The sequence below is a fragment of the Bufo gargarizans genome, chromosome 4 (genome assembly GCF_014858855.1).
Source record: "Bufo gargarizans isolate SCDJY-AF-19 chromosome 4, ASM1485885v1, whole genome shotgun sequence".
NCBI classification, from domain to species: Eukaryota; Metazoa; Chordata; class Amphibia; order Anura; family Bufonidae; genus Bufo; species Bufo gargarizans.
In genome coordinates this window covers 440,175,169-440,187,977 of record NC_058083.1, presented here as the reverse complement: position 1 = coordinate 440,187,977, position 12,809 = coordinate 440,175,169, and the positions used below count along the sequence as shown (strand labels likewise).

Sequence of the window (12,809 nt, the reverse complement as noted above, 5' to 3'; positions counted from 1 at the left end):
TTGAACCAAGAACTTGTACTTTGCCTCTGTGCTGCATCTGCTAATCTTAACTACCAGAGAGAATCCCCACAATACTAGCATCACAGGGGGCATTATAGTACAGGGTGACTATAGGGCGGTGAAAGAATTATCCATTCTAGCATTATAGGGGGGATATTATACTACAGGGGCACAACAGAAATGGAGAGCATTATACATAATAGCAATAGAGGGGGCATTATAATACTGGGACATTAAAAGGGGGTCATTATAATTGCAAGGGACACTGCAACAGGACTTTATAAATACTGAGGCTATTACAGAGGGCAGTATAAATACTTGGTGTTACTTCTACTGCCATTCCATTGTCCTCATGTATTTCCACTCAAAATCACCATGGTGACACAGCTTGATATATTACATGGTGGTTTGGTGTTGAAATAAAAAATCAACACCTTTTTTCAGTCAATGTCTTCTTGCCCCAGACACTCCCCAATTTAGTGTGCAGCTTTGGCAGGCTGTGCTGGTTAGTGGAGAAGCAGACAGAAGCTCCTGCTGACTGCTTCTCCACCAAACACAATGAGGTTCTGCCACATATCACGGATGTCCAGCATTGTAGTGTGGCAAAAAAGAGCACCAATAAAACGCATGTGCTTTTTGCAATAATATACTTGCATTTATGGTGAGTTTTCTTCCAGTAAAGGGAAAACACACAGCACAACTTAAGTCTGTTGTGTGTTTTCCCTTTGCTGGAAGAAAATATAACCGCAGGTATGTTGTTGCAAATACTGCATTTTTTCATGTGTTTGTTTGCTGCATCCATAACTCAGCACAGCCGTGATGTGTGGCAGCACCCTAAGGGTTTGCCTGGCTTTTTTTTTTCTGCCCTCACCTATCTCACTATTTTCTTGACATTCTGCCCCCTATTGTACTTGTACACAGTATGACTTAGGCTACTTTCACACTAGCGTTCGTCGGTCCGCTCGTGAGCTCCGTTTGAAGGGGCTCACGAGCGGACCCGAACGCAGCCGTCCAGCCCTGATGCAGTCTGAATGGAGCGGATCCGCTCAGACTGCATCAGTCTGGCGGCGTTCAGCCTCCGCTCCGCTCGCCTCCGCACGGACAGGCGGACAGCTGAACGCTGCTTGCAGCGTTCGGGTGTCCACCTGGCCGTGCGGAGGCGTGCGGATCCGTGTGGATCCGTCCAGACTTACAATGTAAGTCAATGGGGACGGATCCGTTTGAAGATGCCACAATGTGGCTCAATCTTCAAGCGGATCCGTCCCCCATTGACTTTACATTGAAAGTCTGGACGGATCCGTCCGAGGCTATTTTCACACTTAGCTTTTTTTTTGCAATTTTAATGCAGACGGATCCGTTCTGAACGGAGCCTCCGTCTGCATTATTATGAGCGGATCCGTTCAGAACGGATCCGCCCGAACGCTAGTGTGAAAGTAGCCTTAGACTTGCTATGAGAGCCATTTACTTCCGCATAGACCCCTTCCACCTTAAACATACACTTACACATACTTAAATCTCCATATAGCTAAGGTCAAGTCATCGGGTCCTGATGGCCTCTCGATCAAAGTCTATGTTAAATACAAAGACACTATAGCGCCACAATTACTTTTCCTCTATAATGACATTTTTGCCACCGGGTGTTTCTCAGACTCATTGAATGATGCTAACATTATTGTCCTGCTAAAACTAGATAAAGATCCTGAGAATTGTAGTTCTTACTGCCCTTTATCACATGTTAATATCAATTATAAGTTTATTACAAAAATCCTTGCAAAAAGACTCAAGTCTACTACTGATAACATTAGGAGGTATCAGTACCTTGCCCAAATAGGATGGCACCACAATGTTTGGGCCTTGGCATTGCTAGATGCTGCTAATACTTTAGATTCTGTAGAATGGCCTTATGTCATGGAGGTTATTTGACGATTTGGCTTGGGGAGTGTATTTGTCAAATGTATGTCCATTATCTATGTGCAATCTTCTGCTACAGTTATATTGAATAGACTTCTCTTTTCCTCCTCCCGGGTACATAGGGAAACAAGACAGGGTTGCCCCTTGCCAACCCTATTGTTTGCAGTGGCAATTGAGCCCCTAGCACTGGCTATTAAGCAAGATATGTCCTTTTAAGGCATTACCGTAGGTACCAGGGTAGATCGGAAAGGTATTTATGCAGATGATTCTCTTAATGTCATATGCTAGTGATTCTCTCTCATATGCCATCTCTCTCATTCTTAAAAATTGGCAAAAACCCTACCTTATGCCGTTATCTAGATCTAGAGGGCGAATTGGGAACGTGCAAGGTCAACTCACCGTTGTCTCTCATTTTAAATACTTGGGAATATACATAGAGATAGCTCTCACTATCTTATGACTTATTCACACAGTCAGTGTTCGGTCAGTGATTTCCATCAGTTATTATGAGCCAAAACTTGGTGTGGCTCTAAACACAGAATAGGTTCAGATCCTTCCCTTACACCTTATTTATAAGTATGCCCCAATCCTGGTTTTGGCTCACAATCACTGATGGAATTCACTGATCAAAATACTGACGTGTGAATAAGTCATTACTCTCTTAACATTTCCGCCCTACTGACATATCTCAGAGATCCCGAACTTGGGGTTCTTTACACTTGTCTGTGGTGGGCAGGATTAACCTCCTTAAAGGGAGTCTGTCACCTCCATATGGCCATATACAGTGCTTACATGGCTCTGTAGCACACCTATACAGGATTGTAACGGTACCGTTGTCTTTAGACTTGCACCAGCAGGAAAAACGAAGTTTAATTCATATGCAAATTTGAACTCACAAGTGCCCAGGGGAGGCGTTCAGTGTTTAGGAGCCCAGGCTGCTCTGCCTTCTTTTCACTTTACTCCTCCCCAGCCTCTGCCTTTGCCCGCCCTCCAAGTCTCTTGGCTCATCGATAGGTCCGGACTTGGAGGGCGGGCAAAGGAAGAGGCTAGGGAGGAGAAAAGTGTATGGGGGACTTGGGATTCTAATGTGTATGAGCAGCTTAATGACCAAATGAGGGCATGAGCACTAAAAGTGACTAGGGCAGCGTGAACTGTAAATACGGCCCATGGATTTCTGGACAGGGAGATTGGAAGGGTGGCTAGAACTGGTTTTATGACGCAAGTAACTCTTAGAATGTTTTATTTAAAGGGGTTTTCTGGGATTTTGATACTGATGACCAGTATCTGATCCAGGGGAAGGGAAGGGGCGGGTCAAACACCAATCAGCTGTTTGAGAAGGCACCGGCACTCCTGTAAGTGCTGTGGCCTTCTCTGTGCTTACCAAGCACAGTGTCGTACATTGTATAGCGGCTGTGCTTGGTATGGCAGCTCATCCTCACTCATTTCTATGGGGCTGAGTGCAGCACCAAGCACAGCCACTATAAAATGTATCAAAATCCCCTTTAAGATGGAGAGTCCCTTTAAGCCACTACTCCAAGCAGGATACTCACCTGTTCTTTATTTTGTTTCTTTTTAGCTATGATCAAGTTACTATAAATTTAGATGGTGACTCATTTTCAGCAGTCCTCTGAACTGTTATATTACCATTCTTTCGCTTTTTTTTTTTCATAAACGGTGGGCCACTTATTCCAGTGGAGGAAATGTGTGGCATATTACCATAACAACCATAATTACATATGTTAATAGACTTTTCCTTATTTCTGAGTATGTTAAAGGGGTTCTCCAGGAATAAGAAAATGAAAATAGTTAAATATCACTTTATTATAAATATATTCCCAAAATACCTTTCATCAGTTATAATGGTTCGTCTTGTCTGGGGAGCAATCATCAGGAGAAATAAAATGACCGCTGTCCTATTAGTACACACAAAACCTGTCCTGTCCAATACCGTCCAACACTGAGCTAAAGCGCTATCTCATCCTCACCTACTTGTCAGAAATTATCCTGAATACAGATGATAAGATCTTAATCTGAATCTCTGTAGGAATAGAGTTCATGAGGAGACATAAAGTACAGAGAGGAGGGTGGGGATGTGGCTCATGAGCAGCAGCAGTTGTATACAGTCTCCATTACCACAGCCCCACATTACCACAGTCTGTCCTGTCCATCCTGTCTGTACTTTATGTCTCCTCATGAACTCCATTCCCACAGAGATTCAGCTGAAGATCAGCTGTGTTCAGGACCATAATCCCTGACAAGTAGAGCAGATAGGAGGATGAAGCAGCTCTTTAGCTCACTGTTGTGAAATAACTTGTGCTTCTGTGTGATTAGGACAGGTTTTGTGTGTACTAATAGGATGGCGGCCATTTTATTTCTCCTAATGATTGCTCCCTAGACAAAACAAGTCATTATAACTAATGAAAGGTATTTGGGAATACATTTATAATAAAGTAATATTTAAGTATTTTCATTTTATTAGTTCCTGGAGAACCCCTTTAAGCATAAAGTTTGTTTTAGTTCCCCTTTTCCACATTATGCAACTAAGTTCAGAAGCTGTGACAGTGATCATTAGAGAGTGACGTATGTTCTATTGGATGAATCTACACAGCTTGCACATGCTGCTTTCCTCTGAAGCAATCTTGGTAATATAACTAGCTTGTGAAAAGGTTTCCTGTCACTAAGATGCTCACAGTGGATTTCACCACCTGATTATTGCTGCTGCATAGAACGTCTGAGTATGTAATTTCTTTTCTGTTTCACTTCATATGCTCTTTTAAGTGTTAATGTGATACTTAAATTACAGGTTTTGTTATTTATCTTCCTACCCCAAATTATCTCAAATCGGCTGTTGTGTGCATACACATCTGCTGAAAAGAAGAAACGACTTGTAGATATTATGTAGTTCAAAAGTGAAATTTTCCATTCTGTTACAATGTAGAATTGCAGATTTTTTTTTATTGTTATTTACATTTTGTTTTAGAACTCACATTATATTTGAACTGCAGCCACTCCTAGCTAATACATATCTTGTATACACACATTTTTGAGTTATGAAGTGTACAATACACTTCCGTTTGTCAAATAGCCACTAGCTGCTTGTAGGCATTTTGAGAAAGAGGAAGTGGCACTGTCATAGAGACAAGCTTGTTACATGCTGGTGTAATTATACTTCATGTAATGCTGTACAATTGTACCATGAACCATTCTTTCATGTACAAAACTTGCGGTGCCATCCAAGAAAACGCTTTTACGATATCTCATACACTGTTATTATAAAACTTTGTTCAACGTATAATTATTTCTCTACTATGCCACCCACTCATGGCTAAATGTGGCCTGTGACTAAATATTCCAATAAGCTGACACTCATACACCCACTTTTTTTTTTTTGCTAGAACAGTATGATTTTGTGATTGTGCTTGCAAGTGAACCTGGAAAAAGAGTAAGATTTTGCATAATTTCACCTGTCCCCACATCCCAGTCTTTTTGATGAATGGACAAACAATCAGGGCAGGATTCCCTGTAACAATACTAATGTAAATCACTTTTAGGTCCAGCACTACATTGTCTTTACTTTAATATCAAAATAAACAGCATATGCATTTCGAGCAGAATGCCACTGTTAGTAATAGCATAAAAGACATAAGCTAGCACTCCCTCTATAAACAGGTAATAGAGGGTGTACCTATCTTAAATACAAACAGTAACGTGAGATATTTTAGGTTAAGAAGGGTAATATGGAAACACCGTCAATCTTTTTATTTGTTAAAATCTTCATTCAACAGTTCACAACATGTGGGACACCCAGTCCAGCAACATGTAAGCCCCCTTCCCCGCCAGGCAATGTTTTAGGAAAAGAGAGAAAATAGGGTGAGACAACTGTGGCATGATGTTTTTTGGAAATGGCACTTGAACTGAGGTGGCAGATATTGGAGCATGTAAAAGTTAGGAAAAATTTTACTTCTGAAAGAGACCTATTGGATAATAAAATTGGAATCAATTGTATATATAAAAAAAAGGGTTAAATGAAACTTGTAGCTTTAATGTATTGTTAAGTTCACTCTAATATAGTTATGGGGATATTTATTGTAACCTGTGGAACATTTGTAAGATAAGATATTTATATGAAATTTCCATTGTACATATTGTTCGAATATTGATCGTGAGATTGTTTGGCCTCATTATATAAACCTGTGGGGCCATTTATCAAACTGGTGTAAAGTAGAACTGGGTTAGTTGCCTATAACAACCAATCAGATTCCACCTTTCATTTTCCAAAAGAGCAGTCAAAAATGAAAGGTGGGATCTGATTGCTTGCTATGGGCAACAAAGCAATTTCTACTTTACACCAGTTTGATAAATTACCTCACTAGTCCTTTCTTCCTCCTACACGCATAAGTAAGGAGGTCATCAATGTAGCATCCATACCAGCTGACACAAGATAAGAATGGTGCATGATACTTGTTGGACATCAAATTATTATTTTCGTGTCTGTACCACCCAGCATGTGTTTTTTTTTTTCCACACCCAATAATTCATTGAGCAGTACATACCATTTAAAGTGAAAAATGAAGCAACTTTTCAATGTCATAACTTTAAAATATCCTATTGCTAAAGAGTTTTCGGTTCCTATAAATTGATCGCCTAGGTCACCAATATCAGATTAACATAGAAACATAGAATGTGTCGGCAGATAAGAACCATTTGGCCCATCTAGTCTGCCCGATATACTAAATACTATGAATAGCCCCTGGCCCTATCTTATATGAAGGATGGCCTTATGCCTATCCCATGCATGCTTAAACTCCTTCACTGTATTTGCAGCTACCACTTCTGCAGGAAGGCTATTCCATGCATCCACTACTCTCTCAGTAAAGTAATACTTCCTGATATTAGTTTTAAACCTTTGCCTCTCTAATTTAAAACGATGTCCTCTTGTAGCAGTTTTTCTTCTTTTCAATATTCTCTCCTCTTTTACCTTGTTGATTTCCTTTATGTATTTAAAAGTTTCTATCATAAGGTCCTTTAATCTTTCCTGGTAAGTTTTATCCTGCAATCCATGTATCAGTTTAGTAGCTCTTCTCTGAACTCTCTCCAAAGTATCAATATCCTTCTGGAGATATGGTCTCCAGTACTGAGCACAATACTCCAAATTAGATCTGACAGGCACCAGTCAGCTGTTCCCAGCACCCACTGGTTCCAGAAACAACACAGTGGATGAAAGTCCCGTTCACTATTTAGTGATTGTGCCAGCTTAATCCATTTCTGGAGCTGATCTGCCGAGAACCAACAAAGCTTTCTGCTTCTTGCTCCATCCACTGTATTGTTTCCAGTATTGGTGCCTGCAGTCATTAGCTGATGAGTGGGGTGCTAGGTGTCAGAGCCCTACCAATCTCATATTGATAACCTCGCCATAGGATAGATCATAAATATGTAGAGACCATAAAACCACTTTATGTGGTACAGCTTTACAGAGAGCCACATGTCTCTTTGTCAACAGACAGCAAACAAACCTTTAGTGTAGTTTGATCCTGCATTCATGCTCACTCTATCCCCCTACTTCTTACCAACCTACTGAACAGCTATAAAGATGGAAACAGATCAACAGATCAGACTACACTGAACTTATTTCCTGGCTTGTAAGAGGGTTGGAAACATATGAATTTGGACTATGACTTTTTTATGGTACCTTACTCAAGGATGGTGCAACTGGACACAACTAGATGTTTTTAGATGTTTACTACAGAGCTACAGTCTCTAAGAGACAAACTTGATGGTAACAGACAATATTGTAGCATACAGCTTGATACTTATGGACAAAGAATTGTAAGACACCAGGCTGTGCGCTGACTAATAGCAACAGAACAGTCTCTTACTACATTTTACTAAATAACTCACTGGTGGTTGCCAGCAGTAGTTGAGTAGAGATGTCGCAAACATAAAATGTTCCGTTCACGAACGGCGAGAGCGAATTTTTGCAAATGTTCACGAACGGGCGAACCACGCAAACCGCCATTGACTTCAATAGGCAGGCAAATTTTAAAACCCACAGGGACTCTTTCTAGCCAAAGTAGTGATGGAAAGGTTGTTTCAAGGGGACTAACACCTGGACTGTGGCATGCCGGAGGGGGATCCATGGCAAAACTCGCATGGAAAATTACATAGTTGACGCAGAGTTGGGTTTTAATCCATAAAGGGCATAAATCACCTAACAATCCTAAATTATTTTGAACAACATGGTTTAAAGCATCCATTGTGTGTATACGATCAGGTATGATGTTGTATCGATCAGGTAGTGCAAGGGTTATGCCCGTTTCACAGACATTGACAGACCAAACTCCCCTTTTAATGCACCGCAAACAACCGCAAACAGTCCATTTGCCCAACCGCAAACTCCCCATTTGCACAAGGTTGGATACCAAGCTAGCCATGTCCCGTTGATGTCATTGAAGGTTTCTTCCTCCACTCAGCCACGTACAACACCAAGGGTCCCCGAAAGGTGAATTAAATTGATATTCCGAACGGGGAGATGGTTAAAAAAACGCTGGCTCCCTCCCCTTTGTTTGAATCCACAGTCACTGCGTCTGCGCCGTGCAATTTACTGTCACACCCGATATGAGTGTTATTTTCTGTAGTTCTCTTCTCATGAGTTTAATCCCTGTTACGTCCCCAATCTCGGGTCCATTTATTGAATTGATTTTTCGAATGGGGAGATGGTTAAAAAAACGCTGGCTCCCTCCCCTTTGTTTGAATCCACGTCACTGCATCTGCGCCGTGCAATTTACTTTCACACCCGATATGAGTGGTATTTTCTGTAGTTCTCTTCTCATCAGTTGAATCCATGTTACGTCCCATATCAGGAATTACCTTTTGTGAAAAAAAAATTTGGCCGGGTACCTTCGACTGCCTTCACAGTGACAGACCAAACTCTGATACACCAAACTGAATTGATTTTAGGAACCGGGAGATGGAAAAAGCAGCTTGGTCGGTCCTCTTACTCCCAAGTTGGGGCACTGCGCGTGCACTGAGCAATGTGCTGTAACACCCTATATGAGTGGTGTCTTAACTAGTACTATTCCTATCAGTTTAATCCCTGTTACGTCCCCTATCCGGGGAAGTGTGTTGAATTGATTAACCATTGTCGAATTAACGAACCATTACGACATCCTGAAATAATTTAGTTCTGAGCTCTGTACTTGCTTTGTATTGGAATTGATGGGGATTTTTTAAATTGTATGCATTATTTCTAATAAACTATTAAGAGACTTTATTATGATTTTTTTTATTTTATGTATTAAAAACCCATACAACTTAAAAATAAATAAAATTTATGTTTTTTTTCTATGAAAAATTATCCAGCCGATCGCTTTTGGTCTGATTATAATGAAGCAACTGCCTTATCATCTGGGGTGTGGCAACATTGCCAACACACTCATAGAGGTTATGATCGCTTCATTGTGATACGCAAGCCCCTTCACCACAACAAGGTACCGATCACAAAGGGGAACTGACACATGTATGTGCCTTTTTTCATTTTGTTTTTGCAGCCACAGTGCAGCACCAGAGGCCAGAAAAATTAGGCATGTACGCATGCCTGAAAAATTTGGTATTGTTGCAGCCGCAGACGGAAAAATTTATGTTTTCCAGGCACAAAGGTTACTAAAATATTGCGGCTTGAACCCTAGTTGGTGGTGGAGAATTCACGAAAGTAATCCGGTATGCAGACATTAAATACAGCAGTGTGGGGACCATTTTGAGGCCTAGGCATCTCATCTCATCAGGCCTTTTGTTAGTCAAACATATCCCCCACTGTCAGTCCCTTTGGGATCCATGCCTCATCAATCTTAATGAAGGTGAGGTAATCAACACTTTTTTGACTGAAGCGACTTCTTTTGTCAGTGACAATGCCTCCTGCTGCACTGAAGGTCCTTTCTGACAGGACACTTGAAGCAGGGCAGGCCAGAAGTTCTATCGCAAACTGGGATAGCTCAGGTGACATGTCAAGCCAGCACACCGAGTAGTCAAGGGGTTCATCGCTCCTCAGAGTGTCGAAATCTGCAGTTAAGGCGAGTTAGTCTGCTACCTGACGGTCGAATCATCCTCTAAGGCTGGATCCCGAAGGGCTGTGGCGATGTGTAGGACTGAAAAAGCTCACTGATGTCATTGACGGTCTGTTCTTCCCCCCAGCCACGTACAAGCACCCTGGGATGCCTGCTGTGGTTGGTCTTCGTCCTCCTGAAAACCACATACCTCCTCTGGCTTCTCTTCCTCATACTCCTCTTGCAGCGTTGCCACAGGTCCGGCAAGCGATGATGACAAGGCTGTTTCTGGTGGTGATGGTGACCACAACTCTTCCTCTTCACGCTCATCTACAGTCTGATCCAGCACTCTTCGCAGGGCACGCTCCAGGAAGAAAACAAATGGGATGAGGTCGCTGATGGTGCCTTCGGTGCGACTAACTAGGTTTGTCACCTCCTCAAAAGGACGCATGAGCCTACAGGCATTGCGCATGAGCGTCCAGTAACGTGGCAAACAAAATTACAGCTCCAGAGGCTGTCCTAGCACCCCGGTCTTACAAATACTCGTTGACAGCTTTTTCTTGTTGGAGCAGGCGGTCGAACATTAGGAGTGTTGAATTCCAACGTGTCCGGCTGTCGCAAATCAAGAGCCTCACTGGCATGTTGGTTCGGCGCTGAATGCCTGAAAAGTGTGCCATGGCCGTGTAGGAACGCCTGAAATGGCCACACACCTTCCTGGCCCATGTGATAACTTGCCAAAATTCAATGCTGCCAACAAATTGCTTCCATTGTCACACACCACTTTGCCGATCTCCAGTTGGTGCGGGGTCAGCCAATGATCCACCTGTGCATTCAGGGCGGACAGGAGTGCTGGTCCGGTGTGGCTCTCTGCTTTCAGGCAAGTCAACCCCAAGACAGCGTGACACTGTCGTATCCGGGATGTGGAATAGCCACTGGGGAGCTGGGGGGATTCAGTTGATGTGCAGCCAGACGCCGCAGCAGAAGAGGACTCAGCTGAGGAGGTTATGGAAGAGGATGGAGTAGGAGGAGTAGAGGAGGTGGCAGTAGGCCTGCCTGCAAGTTGTGGCGGTGTCACCAACTCCGCTGCAGAGCCACGCATTCCATGCTTGGCAGCCGTCAGCAGGTTGACCCAATGCACAGTGTAGGTGATATACCTGCCCTGACCGTGCTTTGCAGACCAGGTATCAGTGGTCAGATGGACCCTTGCCCCAACACTGTATGCCAGAGATGCCATGACTTCCTTTACAATCACTGAGTAGAGGTTTGGGATTGCCTTTTTTGAAAAAATAATTTGTCCGGGTACCTTCCACTGTGGTGTCCCAATAGCGACAAATTTTTTGAAGGCCTCAGACTCCACCAGCTGGTATGGTAAAAGCTGGCGGGCTAAGAGTTCCGTCAAGCCAGCTGTCAGACGCAGGGCAAGGGGGTGACTCTGTGACATTGGCTTCTTACGCTCAAACATTTCCTTTACAGATACCTGACTGTGGGCAGATGAGATGGAACTGCTGAAGGTGAGAGGTGGAGTGGCGGGTGGTTGAGAGAGGGCAAGGAGGACAGCAGTGGTTGACGTGGCTGAAGATGCTGGACCAGGAGGAGGATGGTGGCTTTGAGTTTGTGTGCTGCTTGTACTCATGTGTTGATCCTATTGGCGTTTGTGATGTGAGATCATGTGCCTTCGCAAAGTAGTTGTACCGAGGTGGGTGTTGGACTTCTCACGACTCAGTTTCTTTTGGCACAGGTTGCAAATGGCATTGCTGTTATCAGAGGCAGACACACAAAAAAAATGCCACACTACTGAGCTTTGCAATGACGGCATTCTGTTGGTGGCAACAGCATGCGTTGATTGGCGTGCTGTCTGGCTGACCCCGGGTGCCGATATATGCTGTCTGACTGTGCCACTAGCTCCTTGCGACGACCTCCCCCTGCTTCCAACTCATCTCCTCTTTCTCTCTGTCTCCCCTTCTGAACTTTCCCCCTCTTCTTCTTCTCTTCGAGCAGGCACCCATGTGGCATCCACGGACACATCGTCATCATCAACCGCTACACTTGTATCTGACACCTCAGCAAAGGAAGCAGCAGTTGGTACAACATCATCATCACACTGTACGTCCATGTGTGCAATGCTGCCTGACTGAGACATATCCCTGTTATCTACATCATCTGGCAATAATGGTTGTGCATCACTAATTTCATCCAACTGATGTGTAAATAACTCCTCTGAGGGATCAAGTGAAGCAGCTGTGGTGGTAGTGGTGGTGGTGGCGGCGGGTGGGAGAGTGGTAACTTGAGAGCAGGTGACCAAAGCTGAGCTGGAGGAGGATGATGCGTCAAGGTTCTTAGCAGAAGCTGTTGAAGATTGGGTGTCCTGTGTAAGCCAGTCAACTATTTTCTACAAATTTTTTGGGTTCAGGGTACGTGGCCTCTGAACACTGGGCATTATTCCAGGGCCAGGTGAAATCACAGCACCACGACCACGACGGCCCCTGCGGGGTGGCCTGCCTCTGCCTGTCATTTTTTTTTTAGATAAGTGGTACTATGCGTGCAAGGTACTGTGCCACCCTATATAAGTGGTGGGCAGTGGCCACAGTACCGTTTGTGTGGGCCTGACACACACTGGCTTGCAACTGGGATTATATCACAGAAAAATATTAAATTGATTTTTTTTTTATCTGCAAGGTATTTGTGACTCACACCCTGTAATGGTATGAGTGGAGGCCTAGCCAGTGGCCACAGTACAGTCTGTGGGCCAGACACACACTGGCTTGCAACTGGGATTATATCACAGAAAAATATTAAATATAATTTTTTTTTATCTGCAAGGTATTGTCTGTGACACCCTGTATGAATGGTGTGCACACA

The 12,809-nt window shown here is 43.3% G+C and overlaps 1 protein-coding gene across 1 annotated transcript in view; it reads left to right on the top strand.

Annotated features, from left to right (window-relative positions):
- Positions 1 to 4,577: 4,577 nt before the first annotated feature.
- The window catches only part of IPCEF1 (interaction protein for cytohesin exchange factors 1), a 493,239-nt gene continuing 485,007 nt past the window's right edge, over positions 4,578 to 12,809 (top strand). Inside the window, exon 1 of the mRNA XM_044289604.1 lies at positions 4,578 to 4,646. The gene's annotated coding sequence lies outside the window, so the exon portion shown is untranslated. The remainder of the gene's footprint in view (positions 4,647 to 12,809) is intronic.